This window comes from Falco biarmicus, chromosome Z, assembly GCF_023638135.1.
Source record: "Falco biarmicus isolate bFalBia1 chromosome Z, bFalBia1.pri, whole genome shotgun sequence".
Lineage (NCBI taxonomy): Eukaryota > Metazoa > Chordata > Aves > Falconiformes > Falconidae > Falco > Falco biarmicus.
Genome location: NC_079311.1, coordinates 72,729,585 through 72,746,579, shown reverse-complemented (window position 1 = coordinate 72,746,579; position 16,995 = coordinate 72,729,585). Strand labels below are relative to the sequence as shown.

The window sequence follows — 16,995 nt, the reverse complement described above, 5'->3', positions numbered from 1 at the left end:
AGAGCTGAATTTTATGATATTTTGTAAAGGAAAAAAGATTTGGGACTGGATTTTATTTTGCCTTTTTATGATTTATTGAGGAATTCAGAAGCTGTTCTTTTCTTCCAGCTTAACATTAAAGGTAAAATTGCAGGCAGTCTCAAGCGACACTAGGAAATGATGATACCACATGAGACAACACAATGAAACTCAGGGAACTGCAAGAAATTTTTTTTCCTTTTGACATCAGGAGAGCTGGTGAAAATCACAACCTGACATATTAGCTGACATCTGCAAGAAAACGTGTCATTTAAGATGTATTAACTAATTAAGATAAACATCAGGGAGCTTTGGCTTCAATAAGATTACCTACTGAAGGTTAAAGTAAATGAAGGTAAAAGGTTAAAGTCTTTCTCAGTGCAGTCAAAATTCTGTAAAGCCATTCTTTGTTTGGATAAAAAACTTCCCCCAATTCAATCTCTTACAGAATATAAACAGTTGTCTGAGACTTATTTACAGTTTTATTAAAGTAACTTCTTATTTCAGCTTGAAAGTATGGAAATAGAAAAATGCTTTTAAAATTACTAATGCAGAGTCTAATCCAGATGGTGTATTAGAACTCTTAATCATTTTAGCTTTTGAAATAGAAAAGCATGTCGGAAAGATTATAAATTGAAGACCTTAGGGACATGGTTTAGTGGTGGACTTGGCAGTGCTAGGTTGATGGTTGGATTCGATGCCCTTAAAGGTCTTTCCCAACCTAAACAATTCCATGATCCCATGATCTTGAGATATGTTCAACCCAAATGCCAAACAAAGGAATAAAAAGGGAAGTTTTGATTTTGGCTATGCATTGTACTTTATTTGTGGTCTATTTCGGTACTTTTATATAGGTGTTCAATTGTTCATAAACTTATAATATCTTAATACAGCCAAAATAAGAATAACCATGCACATTAAATGTACAGCACTGTCAAAAGAAAAAGAATAACAAACCCAAGAGATTAGCTGTAAATGAATATAAGAACTGGAGGATGTTAGGTGACAGTTTCTACCTTAGTGAGCAACTGTCACTTCTTCGTAAAGACATTCATAGATAATTTAGTTCTATGCAAAAGCTGATTTTGCCAGCAGGCCTCTTGTAGGTCAAGCAGCCGGCAGTTAGTAAAAGTAGCCCAGACTGAACCCAAAACGTAACAAGACAATTGGCAGCTGCCACAGTGGTTTATGACTTCTTAAACAAGACTGGAGGAAATAAAGGAAATAGCATAATAGCTCAGAGAAGTAAAACAAATGCTGAATTAAGCAAAAACAGGACAAGCAAGGAACTGAGAAAATTACAGAACGTGATCAGAACAGCTAACCTGCGAATGCTCTGAATGAAGGAAAGCTGAATCTATTGAGTTACACAATTTCCAAGTTCTCCAGACTCCCAGGACATTTAGACAGCAGATGTAAGATCTCATTAATGGGGATTATACATCACTGGTGAGTTTTGCAGTTACATATTCAGCTAGTAAGCCTTGTCCACGATATTATGGACGGTCCCAATCCCCAGCACGGCAGTTCAGACAATGGATTTGGCATCCATGGGTGGGCTCAAAGGCTGAGTGAACTGAAGTATTCTTTTTGGATTGAAAGACTGAGACCTTTCAGCTCTCACTGATCTCAAAACCTCTGTTTAATGGGACCTATGAAGCAATTCTGCATGGTTAATATGCTATTCTCTTAAAAAATAACTCACTTTGCTTAGGAAGGAATGACTCTGAAACATCAATTTACATGAATTCTTACTTGAGAACTTTCTGTACATGAGTTTTCATTCACAATTGATTCTTAGGGTTAGATGAAATTTCTTTTGAAAAAGAACATTGAGTTATGATCTTGGTATCTAAAATAAAGACAGCTACTATTATCCAGCCTTTCAAAGACATAATTAGCCATTAGCAGTTACCGACAATATCACAACAGCATTCACGTGCAATCACCTCACCAACATACTGATGAGTTTGGATTTTAATGCCAATCAATCATGAAATTATTTAATTAAAATTACATGTCGAATTCTTGAGTTTTGCTTAAACTCCAGATCCCTTCCTACCTACTTAACTTTCCGTATGTTCAGTTTACTTCTCTGAGCATAACTTTGCTTATAGGTATACCCTCTATGTGCCAGACTGTGCACTGAAGACTTTTCAGGCTTGCTTCTTTTCCCTCCTGCTGCTATCTACCCTCCCTTACAACTTCTGTTATTTGAGTCCACCGGGCAACCTCACTCCTTGCAAACAGTATAAATGGGTCCAAATCACAGGAATGGCCACACAGCATAGCTGCTATGCACGAGAGAGTCCGCAGCTTTACTGGGTAAGCTCTTCTGGCACTTTTTCTGTCATGCAAGATAGAAAGATGCAGACAGCTCAGTGTTTTCTGTAAAGCCAGTTTTGCACAGAATGTGCTTTCACAGGGGAAACATCGTGGCAGAGGCCCCCAGCCTACTGTGTATCATTTTCATTTTAAGTCTTGTCGTATTTTTCTGTTTCAGCATTCCCATGCAGACAGGCAAGGTGCAGCTTGGCCAAGTTTTCTAAAACCTCTGTCAAAACAGGAATGCTTGTTGAGTTCTTTTCAACTTTTGAGCAGGCAGGCTAAAATGACTGGTGCAGCTAGGGAAAGTGTCCCTAGATGTATGTCCCTGTATTTCAGTCAGGCCACAATTCTATAAAGTATGAGACCATCAAAATTATGGCCATAGAAGAAAGGACTAAAAGCAAGAAAGCAAGCCCCAGGATGGACAAATCCCAGGGACAGAAAAGGCTGGAGATTGTGATGTAAAATACCTACTCTACCAATCCTCATTTTAGCTGCTGGATACAGACCAGCCCTGCAATGCAAGACGAGAGAAATGGAGTGCAAAATCTCTTCTCTGCATTCATAAATATAGTCTGCACAACAAAGGTGTGAGAACAAAAAGGCTTCTTAGCAGGAATATATCCTGCATAGCTGGTTTCAACCACTTCTTTAATACTCTTGTTGGTATTTCTGATTATAACACCGTATCCATGTATCTTTAGGTGCATTATTTCTATATGTTGTTTAACGCCAAATACAAGGTGTACTTAATCTCAGAAAAAAAGAAAAGGGAAAAAAAATCAATTGAGTTTAAATGAAGCAGAAAGAACTGACACACCTTGGAGTTTCTTTTCACCCCTAGAAAGCCTGTTCTCTTTTCTCCACCGCCCCCTTTTTGATTCTGGTTAACTAATTCATCATGTTTCTCTCACATCTAGCTGTAATAAATACATTTTCCATGAATTAGTAACATGCATGCAGTTTCTGGATAGATAAGACACAGAGTCAGTTGGCACAAGATCTACCTCACTGGTATTATTGCAGCCAAATTTGCTGCTTGAGTCACAGAGCAAGACCACTACTGAACTCAGAAATTACACTGCAAAAGGCTACAGAAAAATGAACACCACTTTTTTTTTGTTCTCAGACTGAAGCCTTAGCCAGTCTAAAAGCTTGTTACTGTAAAAAACATACTGCTTTTGTGCAATGTCTATGACCATCAGTAGGGCTCAGAGATGATAGTACCAGAAATGAAAGACCTATATCTTCGATACCTGAAGATAATTTTGTAGAAATATTTCATTACAGGTAGTAACTGTTACCTAACTTTACGGTACTCCCTATTTTGCTAGCACAGTGGTGAAACTGGAATTAGAAATTACAAATGTACAACTTTAAGCAAATCAAATGCACTGAAAAAGCTTGCTCGGCCAAAAGCCTATGCACAGACCTAGCACCAAATGCAAATCCTGCATTCTCCACTAAATGCAGGGAAGTATTTCTTTGAAATGGAAACACAAACATTTCTGAATTACTGCTAACCTTCTGAAGTCATGCCAAAGAAGTAATAGCCACACACACCTATATAAAGAATACCTAAATACCTATAAATTTAAGGATTCCATTGAGGAAGGAATTTTCCGTATCAACTAAGCAGTGTGTGGGAAAGAACTGTCTTTATTTTACCATGGTTGCAATCAGAAATAATTCTTTGTTGACATTTACAGAGTTCAACATGCAAACATAAAAATCCTCCAAAAAAGCAATGGAAACAGTTTGACAATCACATCCTTTCAGAAATAAAATGCACTGCAAGTCATTATAATTACAGGAAAAAGTACCTAGTTACCTCTTACATTTTCTGTCATTTTAGTCATTAGCTTGGAGTTCAAAATCTCCTACTCATCCATAAAATACATGAAAACCTGGCATCACTGAGGAAACATTTTCTACTTTGCTTTTCTTGAAGGGGGCAAATCATTTGGAAAGAAATACCTTAGAATAAATTAATCTGCTTAACAAAATACTATAAGCCTATCTAAATAGTAAGCATAATAAAAGGTTCTTTTGTATTTCCCAGTCTCTGTGAGTTTGTTGTATTTCAACTGGAATTTTTAGAAATACTTCAGGAAAAGATTAAGGAGTCTTTGTAACTGCAGAAACTTAAGATACAGTAATTTAATCTTAGACTTAAGAATTCTATATGTAGAATAATATCACCATATATTATGCTTTATTTAATAGGAAAAATCTGTATTTTCCTAGAACTGTTTGTAAACCTTCTAGGGATAGTTCGGTTTTGTGTGTAGTTCCACAACTATCCATTCATTTCCCTAAGAGTCTTTAGCCAGTTTACAGCAAAATTTACTAAGAGGTGAACAAACACAAATGCATGAGATAATTCTTAATTATTATTAATTTCTTGCTATATTCATGTAACTGAACACTTATGAATTAAATCCATGCCATGGATAAAGTTCAATATTAACATAAATAGTTATTTCAGGTATACCTTGTCAGTGGCTGTTATTGACAAGACCTAATTAAAAGATCAATTCATTTAAATTACCTAAAAACAGGGGATGCAAATTTAGTCATTTAGAATGGATATGGAATTTCATAAATCACGCCTGAAGTATGGGCTAAGACACAGGTATACATCCTGACAGCAGAATATGTAACTGCAACTTACGGCAAAATGCGCTTCAGTTACTCTGTTCGGTGAGGAGCAGCTGTATTAAACCTGTAGATGACAGTTCACTTTCTGAGTGGCACAAATCAGCACTTTGACAATGCTGAACATGAAAAGTCTTGCTTCCTCACTTTTTCCCTGTTCCCCTTGCTTTTGATTCAGTTCCTTCCTTCCCACCCTCAGTAATGCAGTTTCTCCACCCTGTCCAGGATACAGCATCCATATGATCTCAGGATTGAAGGTTTAATGAGCTAAACAGCTTCTGGTTTTCCCAAGCTAGTTTTCTGACGTTTTAGTGAGCTGGCTACGCTCATGCGCGAGGTAAGCAACACACATATGTGGGAAGAACCAGGAAAAGAGAAACAAGATAAGAGATTTTCCATTCTGCCCTGGAAAGTTGTTAATGTGCCTACATCTATTTCATGTAACCGTGTCTTATTAGCATGTTTTGAAGAGGAAATATAGCCTGTTTCAAAGTTTCAGGATCTGTTAGTATCTGCAGGGAAACAGAAATGAAGGCAAAAGATTTCCTGTTCAATAAACATAAAAAAAGGTGAACCTGAAGTTTTAGAGAAATCTGTAGGCAGAAGAAACAATCTCAAAAGTATTAGAGGCAACTACGGGACAGCAAAACACAGTCAACTGTCAAGAAAAACACATGCTAGAAAGGTCACTGTAACTTACCTGTCTTGGAACAAGGAAGTAATGTTCCCTCAGTAATGAGTCTGACTGAGCTGAACTTGGAGTTGATTGTGTGGCCCCCACCAGGTAACGCTTCCAGAATGACAAACCAGGACTCACCTCACTCAACCAGATGCCTATAGCTCACTCAGCCTGCAGCCGAGCTCTGTAGGGTCCCTATATGGTTAATGAAGACAGGCTCCTCCAGAATGTGACTCATCTTACCTGTTTTAGTCAAAGGATAAGACAAATTTCTCTGAGACATGCCCATTTTTTCACGGACTGTAAGCAAGCAGTCTGTGCAGGCTGTTGTAAGTATCCACAAGAACTGCAGTCGCAGTAACGCGGGAAGAAGTTGAGGCACAAACAGCAAAAACTCCCCTCCCTCTAGCAATATATATATAGAGTAACGAAGCATCATCACCACAGACAACTGCAAACACCCTCCAGGGGCACATCTACAGACACTGAAGACATCACTCGTGTCTGAGTACAATACACAGTCTGTCTCCATGAGACCCCACTCTTCTCCCCTAGCCAACATAAAAGTAATGGGACACTCTTGTTCAGCTTGATGAACTTCAGATTTGCACCTAAGCTCTGCATGAGGCATGGGGTTATACTTTCTTTTAATAAAATAGTAATGAAAGACTGAGGATGGATGTAAAAATTAAATATTGTCACAAGAAATAAATACAAGCTGTAAACCCAACACACTTTTTATGATTTACGTGGGAAACTTCAACAAAAGAAAGAAAGGGAAGTTCAAATGAAAATTAAAGAAATCACTGCTAGGCAATATTACCTGATAAAATAATTTAACTATCCTTCAGCCTCCCTCTTACATTACATTTTATTGTTGATTATACTCACTGGAATCTTAGGATGAATATTAAGGTCTCTAAGGCAACAAAAATACTGCATCTACAGAACACCTACCTTACATGTCCAATTTAAAAGCAACCTTATTTTTGCTAGCAGTATTTATTAGTAATTTTTGGCAACTTCCACATTCTGTTCAATTTTGCTTCTCTAATCAAATTCATAACCTGATATGTGGAATCACCCACCTGGGGATGAAACAGCAGCCCTGTTATTTATGATTTGAAGGCTGGGAAAGGAAGAGAGAGAATGAAATTGGATTTACAAGGAGCAGCTCAGTGAGCATGGAGGGCAGAACCAGTCTGAAAGTTGTGTTTACTAATATTTACTAATTTTAACCAAATAAAACAAATCTTAACAGCAGGCACACAATATACAGACACACGCCTTTATAACCTGTAAAAACAATTATATTTTTTTTTCTTCTAATCATAGTATTTAAGATTTTTACTGACAGAAAAGAATTTCATATTATTAGGTAAACTGTTTACTGTAAAATGGCACAGATGATACCTTTTATAAATGAAGTATTACTTAAGCTATTAATCCATTTAATATTCCTAATTTCATCGCACTGATGTGTGGAAGGATATGCTAACAGCTTGCAGTTTAACTTCCCCTGTCAATCAGTCCAAGGTCAGGGACATACACACCCGTGAGAAGAAACAGATGAGGGGGCTAGGTGGGAGAGAAACATTTACAGTTTTAGTTCCAAGGACGGACTAGAACAATGCTCTTGTTTTTGACAAATTCTTATAAATATTTTGCTTTAGACAAAAACACCACTCTTCACTTTCTATTATGAAATCTGCATGGAGAAACTTTAAAAAAATCACTATTTCCTTAGTAAACATAGGGTACTATTTTATGTGAGAGATAGATGAATTGAATGTGCTGGCAGACAATTTTGTTTCCTGAAGTGCTTTAGAACAGAAATGATGGCTTTTTCATTATGGTAATGGCACAGAGATTTTTTGAATATGTGCAATTACATAAATTTTGGCTTTGACACATGCAAGGGCTATTGCACTGTACTTAGAAATCTGTTTATAATGAAAATTCATGTAATTTGTTTTTTTCTATGTCTGACAAGATCTACTGTCTTGTATTGATGTTTTCTTTTGTCATGAAACAGACCACAAAACACAACCAAAATCCTTCTCTGAATCCCCTTACCTCTCCACTCAATAAAGAAAAAAAAGCAAAATAATTTCCAGAAGGCTGTAATCAAGCCAAAGAGTGCTATACAAAGGAAACTTTCTGCACGAAGGTATTGAAATGTAATGATAAAGGGTGCATCCAGCACCAGGCTAAAATCTAAGTTATCTTTCCCAGATACTCTGAGTTTGAAATAACAAAATGGTGACTGTGTGATTCATCATTACTTCAGATCTGAAGTACTGCTAAGCATGCGAAATAAGACTGAGCATGAAAATCACTGTACCATTTAATGCAAATAATCTTAAACCCTCAGAGGAAATGTCTATATATTTAGAAAATACCTAGAAATACAGTGGATATATAGTGAAATATCTATATGATATCCTGTATGATATTATTGTCTTAACATTCAGTATATCTAAGACAAAATTATCTAATGTTTGATTGCTGTAAGATTAAAAAGTAAAGCAAATAAAAAAATGAAAGGGAAGCAGTCAGATCAGAATTCTAATGTTTTAGAGCCACATAGGTATGAGTATGACCTGTCAATGTATGTTTTGTGGGAGGAGGCTAGAACTTTCATCATGCATAGTAGGGACAAATTAATAATATTTTTGCAGGTGTACTAAGAAATGTAGTTATGCAATAGATCATACATGTTTCTACATTTTTTTCCTGATACCTTGAGTCACTGTTTTATACTTTCAAGAAACTGAGAAGACTATGAAAGGACAGGATTTCCAACATTAAATAATAAAAGGTCTGCAGACAAAGTTACAAGGGAAATATAGGATTATTTTTTTCTAAATATTTATTCATTTCCTGCTTTAATCCTCCTCTGATTTTCTAGATGTTGTAGCAATCCTGAATACTCAAGAACACACCCTAAAGAGACCAGTGGATGAAAGATACATCTGTTTGCCTAACTGTGATTGTGGTTGTTCAAACACTACAGTGCTCCATTAAATACTCTGTCTGCTTTGATAGATACAGAGTTTGTAACCTAGACTCTTGAAAGAGAAATTCTGGGGAAAAAGGAAAAAAAAAAGAAATAAAAGTGTGTGTGTGTGTCAGAAAATAACACATTTTCTCTTACTATCTCAAGCAAAGAGGAATATAGTGGGAGAAACAAATGACTAAGTGAGCTAACTGGAAGAACCTCCAGCCCCACCTCCACGAGCTCCAGTGTATCAGATATGCAGGTCTGTGCTTTGCATCTGAGCTCTGCTCTACAACCAAGAGAACATGGACAGACTTAATTTTCACTTTGAAAATCACATTAGCAAATACAATTTCCTTGATAACTACAAATCAACTACTTGTACATATACTGGAGATGCAATCAAATGTGCCTACTAAAAAAGAAGCACCCCTTCTCAAAAAATGAGGCAGAAGAACTAGAATGTAAGAGAGTATTATCAGAGTTCATATGGACTACACAAATCAAAAACATATCCATACTAGTAGTACTGATTTCAGTTCTAATAATCACATATCAAAAAAAGAAGAAAACAGCGAGAATACAAAAATAACAGAAGGAAGTTCAGACAGGAATTTTAAATGTAACGTTAAAAACATAGAAAAAACTACCATAAAAAAGGGAAAAAACCCTCCTGGACAGTAATTTAGAAAGGAGATGACTATATGGGCTTATAAAACAACAAATGATGCAATGAAAATAAATGGGGCTGCTATATTACTCTAAAACCAAAAAAGAGTAAATTCAAAATTGAGAAAAATAAATGCTTAAACCCTCTTTTTTCTCAACCTTGAAGTTCTTGTTTTGTTTACTATTGGGACTGAACATCAAGGTCTTCAGATATCACACAAGCCTCCTATCACTGTTACACATAATAAGCTGTGTATTAGGAAACATTAACATCAATCAGTAGTCTGAAAGCCTCTTCCTTTCCCTTATGATATACCCAAGGTTCTCAATGCACTCCTGACACAGTTAGATCCTCTCTCTGAAACTGTATCCTGAATTTTACCCAATTTCTCCATCCTTGTTCAGGCAGTATCCATCAAATCCTGACTATTAAAAGACACTGTCAGCGACTTGTGTCATTTTCAATCCATGGCTCGCTCTCTTCCTTTTCATACTACCAGTCTTTCCTACCATTCTCCTTTACCCAGCAGCAGTAGGAAGTAACTTTCCTTCATTTTCTTCATCCAACTCACAGAGCACTGTCTTGGCACATAATTCAAGCCTCACAAAAACAGTAACTGAGAGAACCTAACCTGGAATTTTCTTTATTAAGATGACTATTCTGTAAATGCAACAGATTCTTGCGTTTTTGCCTAAAGAATGGGTTACCAACTCCAATCATAGGCTGAATATCAGAAAAATGAATGGTAGCTTTGATACAGTACAGCCATTTTTATGTTCTTGCATCTGAAATGATTTAAATACTTCATAAGGAAGCACAACAACTTTGTGTTAACAGCCATGTACCTCAGTATAAATCCTAAGCAACAAGCACTGAAATAATCATCAGCTTGGATGTGGGCCTGTTAATACCCTTAAAAAACAGAACTGGTAATCCAAGTGATCCTCTGCATGTTTTTCCCAGCCAGCCTGAAGGTCTGTTAACAGGACAAACATTATTACTTCCAAAAGAATGTTACATTGCTCAGTGGACACATCATTAGGCTTCACTTGGGTTTTATCAAGATTGCAGACTGGACATGGAGGCACCAAAGAATGTTATCAAATCAGTTCAATCTGTTTTCTCAATTTTTCTAGTAACAATTTTTTTTTTTTATTTGGTTCTATCACTTATAAAATATTGAACTGAAACCCTGATGCTTTAAATAAAAGTAGTAAAGGAAAACATGCTTGTTTTGCATTGTTTCAGTAAATAATCTGGAAAGGTGCACAATACTTACCAAGAGATCAAAAAACTAAACAGGCACTGAGGCTTCCCTAAAGGCCTCCTTTCTTAAGGTGTTTGACAATGAAATAATCATGTAGTTAAGTGGCGCATTGCTGGCCAGTATTACACAGCTTCCACAAGTTATGAAGCCAAACCACCTTGGTTCTGAAACCTCAACCCTAATTACAGACAGAAGACAGCTGCTAGAGACACCCTTCGCTTCCCTGCAGTGCAGAGCTACAACTTCACCCTGTTGCACCTCTGCAGAAGCTTCCTTGCTCTCTGAGCTAAGATGTGCACAGGTGTAGAGTAATGAAGCTGGGTTAATTAGCATTGATAATATACAACTGTGGACAGGCTTCAGGGGTGGTGGGTTGGCCGATGTAGATGAGGTGCAGTGTGGCTGGTTAAGTTAAGAGGCAGAGCAGCCAAGAAAGAAGCAGAGAGAACATGCGCTCTGGGTGAGGAGAGATGAGGAGAAGGCAGCAGATGGACTGGCATGAAGAATATGTTGGTATGTGACAGTAAAAGACCTTGTTGCAGCTGGCTAGTTTGGAGAGTGCTGCGAAAATTTGAGTTGTATATTATCAATGCTAATTAACCCAGCTTCATTCCTCTACAGACAGGCACAGGAGAGGGCACTCGGCTACTGCTCACTACTTGCAAGCCATTTGTTGTCTTCTGGAAGATTCAGTGAGCCATACGGGAGCATCTTAAGCCCAGTCCAGTTTGTACAGTGCTTTTTGTATCACAACAGGCCTCAGCAAAATCATCTTAAATGTGATTAACTACTGTTACCAAACAATTTGAATTTAGGAAGGATATGAATCCAAACGTAATGATTACAGTCTTATAATTGAAGTTTTGGTCTGGTTCTCCATCTACTTTTAAACTGGGTTGTAAATTGAAAATCAGTATGTAAACCATACATACATGCAAAAAACCACACAGTGAACTGATTTTGAAAAATATCTGTAGATCTTAAAGCCGACTGCTGTTTCTTTGATTATTTTTATATACAAAAGACATGTAATACAAATACTAAAGGAGCAAACACAAAATAAAAATGCAGTCAAGCATACAGAGGAACCCATAAATATTGACAAACATTTTGCATCATTTTCTATATAATAAATGTCAATTAGTTTCAGGAAAACAGGGCAAGCAATTTGCAGAAGCATGAGCTACCTCTGACTAGTTGTTAGAGTAGGACCTTCAACTTCCATTAGGTTTATCTACTGCTATTATTGCAGTGACACAAAGATACATACTACAAATGTCTTTAGTTGTTTTGTTCACCAATAGCTCCTGTGACTGACAATCTTTAACTTAAAACTGATGGATGACAGCATATTGCTGTATGCTTTTTTTTTTAAAGAAACCACGCATTTGTTGGTTAATACACCCATCAAAAAATCTGGACTTCATAGCCTGAAAAAGTGTATTCAAGTTTGAATGTTTCACTCATGAAAACTTCTTCAGAAAGTTATTTATGGCTATTAAGTTACCCTCACAAGAAACTTACTTTTAAATTTATAAAACAGATCAGAAGTCTAAAGGTAGATTAGGAAGAAAAATAAGCATCCATAATACAGATCTGTATATATGTGATATGAACAGTGCACCAAATACAAAATACTACAATACAGTGCAAAAGTAATACAATAGTTCATTCTTACAAACACAAAATCTCACAACAACAATGGAATTAATGTACCACAATGTAAGGAGTTATAATGCACATGCAAAGAATTTGAGAACACAGTACAAAATTAATTTGACTTGCACATTAAACTTTTACTTATTTTTATTAAAACTACAGTTGTCTATTACTAAACACTTGAAGTCTTCCACAGCCTCGCTTTTTTCTTGGATTTTGTTGTCAATGTCAAATATATGCCAAATGTGAACATTTCAGTTTCGTAAAACATTCTTCCATTTTATACCACTGTAAGCAGTGATATAAAGTGAAAGATGAAGAAAAATTAGACGTGAGTACTATAGGTCTAGTTCTGTTTTCCTCCTTACTGATACTACAGAATTCATCTGATTTCACAGTAATATGTTTCCAATGACTACTCTTGAATTCATGTCTGAATTTGATCAAATAAATTGAATCTCCTTGGTACAAGGCATGTGAATACATGGAACAAAGTTACACCAGTAATTTAAAATGGAATGAGAAAATCATATTTGCCAGCACTTTACATTGAAGAAAAGAAATCTACTACATAAGCTGGAACACCTGGACAGATGGTTTTGGGCCAGCACAAATGGTCTGCTATAAATCTACTGCATCATAAATATTGTAGACTTGTTATGCACACACAGATCAGTTGCACAGCACATGCACAGGAGGGCTGACATGCCCTGGATGCATCTAACTCACCCGGTGAGCAGGGAAAGGTTCATCTGCCTATTTGTCCACAAATAACCCAACTGGAGATACTGGCACAGCTCTGCCTGTTGTTCAGGATTGCAGAGTATCCCAGGAAATGGCAAGGTGGTAGGTAACTGGCAGTAATTTGTTGGCACACTGTTAAAGCAATCAGTTGGTTTAAAGGAAAAACGTTGGATTCTACTTGTTGCTCCCTAAATTAGTGATAACTGGTCAAGGTCATTCATATTAGTGAGATCTAGCTTAAATATTAAATTTAATTTACATCAAACTCCTTATAGAATCCAGACTATTTAACAAAAGCATGGATATTAGTGATTGAATACCAAAGAAAAATGACCATAAAGCTACAGATGGAAGATGCACCATGAAAGAACAGAGATTTATGTACAAACTTAGGAAAAATGCAAGGAGGGGAAAAAGGCTGAGATGCACACAATTAGGAAAAGTATTCAGCTCTTAGCTACCTTTAAAAAAAACCTATTAGACACATAAGAAACAGAGGCAGGAGAAGATGAAATAACATGTGATACTAAAGGGACTAAATATGACAGTAGTACAAAACACCTAAAAACTCAAAGTAAAAAATTAATAATGAAAGAAGGAATGGGAATGAGAAAATTTTGGGGAAGCACAACATATTTCCTAATCCTTTTATTTTGAATATTAATATTCTGTTTCTCTAAGTGTATCTGGATCATAGTGGACTTTTCTCCAAGGACTTAAAGTCACAGCTTTTTGAGCTAACTGCTGCATATATGCTGACAACTTTGGTGTTATGCTCTTCAATACTTAAGCATTAAATATAACTATATAAGAATTAAATATTTAATTAAATTAAATATTTTCACTAAATATTAAATGTTTTAGCATTAATAAAAATAAATATTTAAGCATTGAATATGCTCTCATCTCGATCTTTTCTATTGTGTTTTACATTGTTAATAAGACTGACATCATGTTCAGCTCACAGAAGTAGCAAAGTCTTCTGTGTCCACTTTGCTTCATTTCTTTCCCTGATGTTCTGATAGAAGATCTTACCAGGAGAGTGGCAACTCTCAGAACTGAAACAATGAAATCAGGTAAATTTCAAGTTTTCTATAACAGCCTTAAACATGCTGCAAAAATGTCTGAACTCTCTTTAATAGGAAATACCTTACACAGAATTTTTCTGTAACTTAGATGAAATGGTAAAAACAGTAATTCTGGGGGAAAAAATCAGGTATTTTAAATAATCAGATATAAAAAAAGAAAGAAGTGCAGAAGCACTGCGAAAAAAGGAGTAACATGCCAGAATAGAATAATCAAAATCTAAAAAAAAAAAATAAAAAAATAAAAATTGTTGGCTTTGGCAAGTTTAGATTAACATCTGTAGGAAAAAAAAACCAACCACCAAGAAAGAAAATAAATCACAAAATAATGTTAGAAGCAAAATCACTATGATAATCAGATGTATCTTATTTCACAATGTGCTTCAGTTCCTCCCTTCTCTGTACAAGACATGGGACAGTATCACTACTGAAAAAGGTTCATCTAGCATTATCTGCAGATAAACATTGATTTAATTTTTTAAATCGGCATGTAACATTACAAGGGATACTGAAACAAGAAAAATACAACTGTTAATACATGTGGATTAGCAAAACACAGGGCTAATTAAGAAAGACATCACCTTGCCATTACATGACAATATATATAAGCACAATAAACTCCAGAGATTCTGCCAAAGCATGTAGAATTTATTTGCTCATTCAGTCATTCCTATTGATTCAACTGAAGTGTAACATTCTGTATTGTTTTAGAAACAAAAATATTTTAAAGTTTAATCAGAAAACAACTTCTGACAGCAATTGAAACAACTTTCTCAACTTCCTTCCCCACCCAGCAAAAAACAATTAGGCATTTTTCTCTTGCACTTATGTATCTCAGTTCCATTTGGATTTTGACTCTTATAGATATAAAATAATGGGATGAAATAACATGTGTATATTGGAATGTGAGTTTATTTCAGTGACACATGCATTAATTCTTTTACTAACACACACTGTGCTTGAAAACTGTTGACAACTATTCTGCATCTCAGTGTTCTTTAAACTTTTTTTCTTCTCATTGGGAAATGAACATTTTTTTATAGCGGAATAGCTATGTGAATTTTAGCCAATTTTAAAGCTACAACAAAGATCAACAAGACTTCCAGAGTTCATTATACCTCAGTTACCTCTTCCTCATTTCATAGCTTACAGAAAAACATGTCACATTACTTTCTTTTCTACTACTTATTTTACATAAACATTCTACTTACACAAACGAAGTCTTTTAATCCATCTAACTGGGAAATGCATTCACATGTTAGAAAAATCCAGGTCTGACATTTACATCAGGTATATTACACATATATTTTTGCATATCTCCCTCACTGCTGAGGGACACCTGCACAGTGAAGAAGAGACAGATCTTCTGATCCCTGATAAGGTCACAGAGGCTTAGCTATAATATAGCCTTGCTTAATGCTCATTGGTTTTGCCTACTGAGCACAAGCCTGTTTCCTTGACAACACAGCTGCAGTTGCCACAGCATCCAGAACCACATGTGATGTCCAGGTTTAGGGTATGGCCCAGCTGAAAATCTGTTATTCAATGCTACTTTCTACAAGCCATTGTAGGCTATAAACAAGAAGACTGAAAATCTTTCATTTTTTCTTTCTTCTACTGATATTAAGCCCTTTGCTACGACTTACTTACAAAGACATTCCTCATATGGGATGGACACTTCTGAAACTCAGGACATGACAGTTCTGGTCTTGGTGAACACACAGTCTAAGGGTGTTCTTTATTCAAGGCATGTCATTTCCATGTGATATGCAAGCAAGAATTAATCATCAGCTTGTCATTAAAAATGCAGTAATAATCTGGAAAGCAGAAACATGACTAATGACATCAGAAACAGGGAGAAAATTTTACTTTTACTTTTTAAAATGTTTTTTCAAAAAGTGACTTGCATACATTGTACCCAGTGAACTAGTTTTAAAGTTGAGAATCATGCAAGACCATGCAAAGCCTATCATACTTTTTAAGCTTCACTTCACATCTTAACCAAGGTAATCAACTGTCCATCCTCTTGATGTGAATCAGAGATTTGTCATCTAACAGTATCACTAAAATGACAGTATTAAAATGACTTATCAGCTTTCTCTGCTGAAATGGCTAATGTGTTAGGAAAAGAGACCCAGAGAAGTTCCTTTCTGTTGTTTTATCGTCACTGAATTTAAGAGAGGTTATCATCTGATATATAAATACGTATGTTTATCTGTTATATGACACAGTGAACTTGCCCAACTTGTGCTTTTGTTTAATGAATTCCAAATATCCCTGGAGCTCTTACCCGTGATTGTAATTCATCTGGGCTTAAGTGTTTCCTGAAAAGTTCAGAGAGGAGTTGAAACTTCTAGGTGTATGCATGTAACCGCTGAAAAACATCTTGAATTATCTCGTGGGAAGTGGATGCTGGGCAATGCACAAAGAGTTCAAAAGCTAAAGTATGATCAGGTTCTCTGATTAGAAGTTGGAGGTAGACAAATTCAGGTCATAAGTAATGCAGAGAATTTAAACATTACTGACAATCAGGCATTGAAATTACTGCTGTAGGGCTGTGTGGAGTGTTTCATCAACTCTGGATGATTTTCTAGATTGTACATTTTACTTTAAAAAATAATAAATGCATGGAAATTCTACAGCCCCATTCTACACAGAAAAGCTGATCAGATGATGATAGTATTATAACCTATAACTCATTACTGGGGAAAAGAAGAGTTCAGAATAAACCAATATACAGTAATCTGTTACACTGACAATTTTAAAGACGCATATATTCTTGAGTTTCATAGAAATAGAGCAGATCACCCCAATCATTATACATGCAAGTTTCCACTACTCACCTAATTAGATGTGCTTTGTTTCCCTGAAATGCCAGAACACCTA

At 35.9% G+C, this 16,995-nt stretch overlaps 1 protein-coding gene across 1 annotated transcript in view; it reads right to left on the bottom strand.

Annotated features, from left to right (window-relative positions):
* Window positions 1-15,443, bottom strand: part of PRLR (prolactin receptor) — a 122,872-nt gene extending 107,429 nt beyond the window's left edge. Inside the window, exon 1 of the mRNA XM_056324808.1 lies at window positions 15,321-15,443. The gene's annotated coding sequence lies outside the window, so the exon portion shown is untranslated. The remainder of the gene's footprint in view (window positions 1-15,320) is intronic.
* Window positions 15,444-16,995: the final 1,552 nt, after the last annotated feature.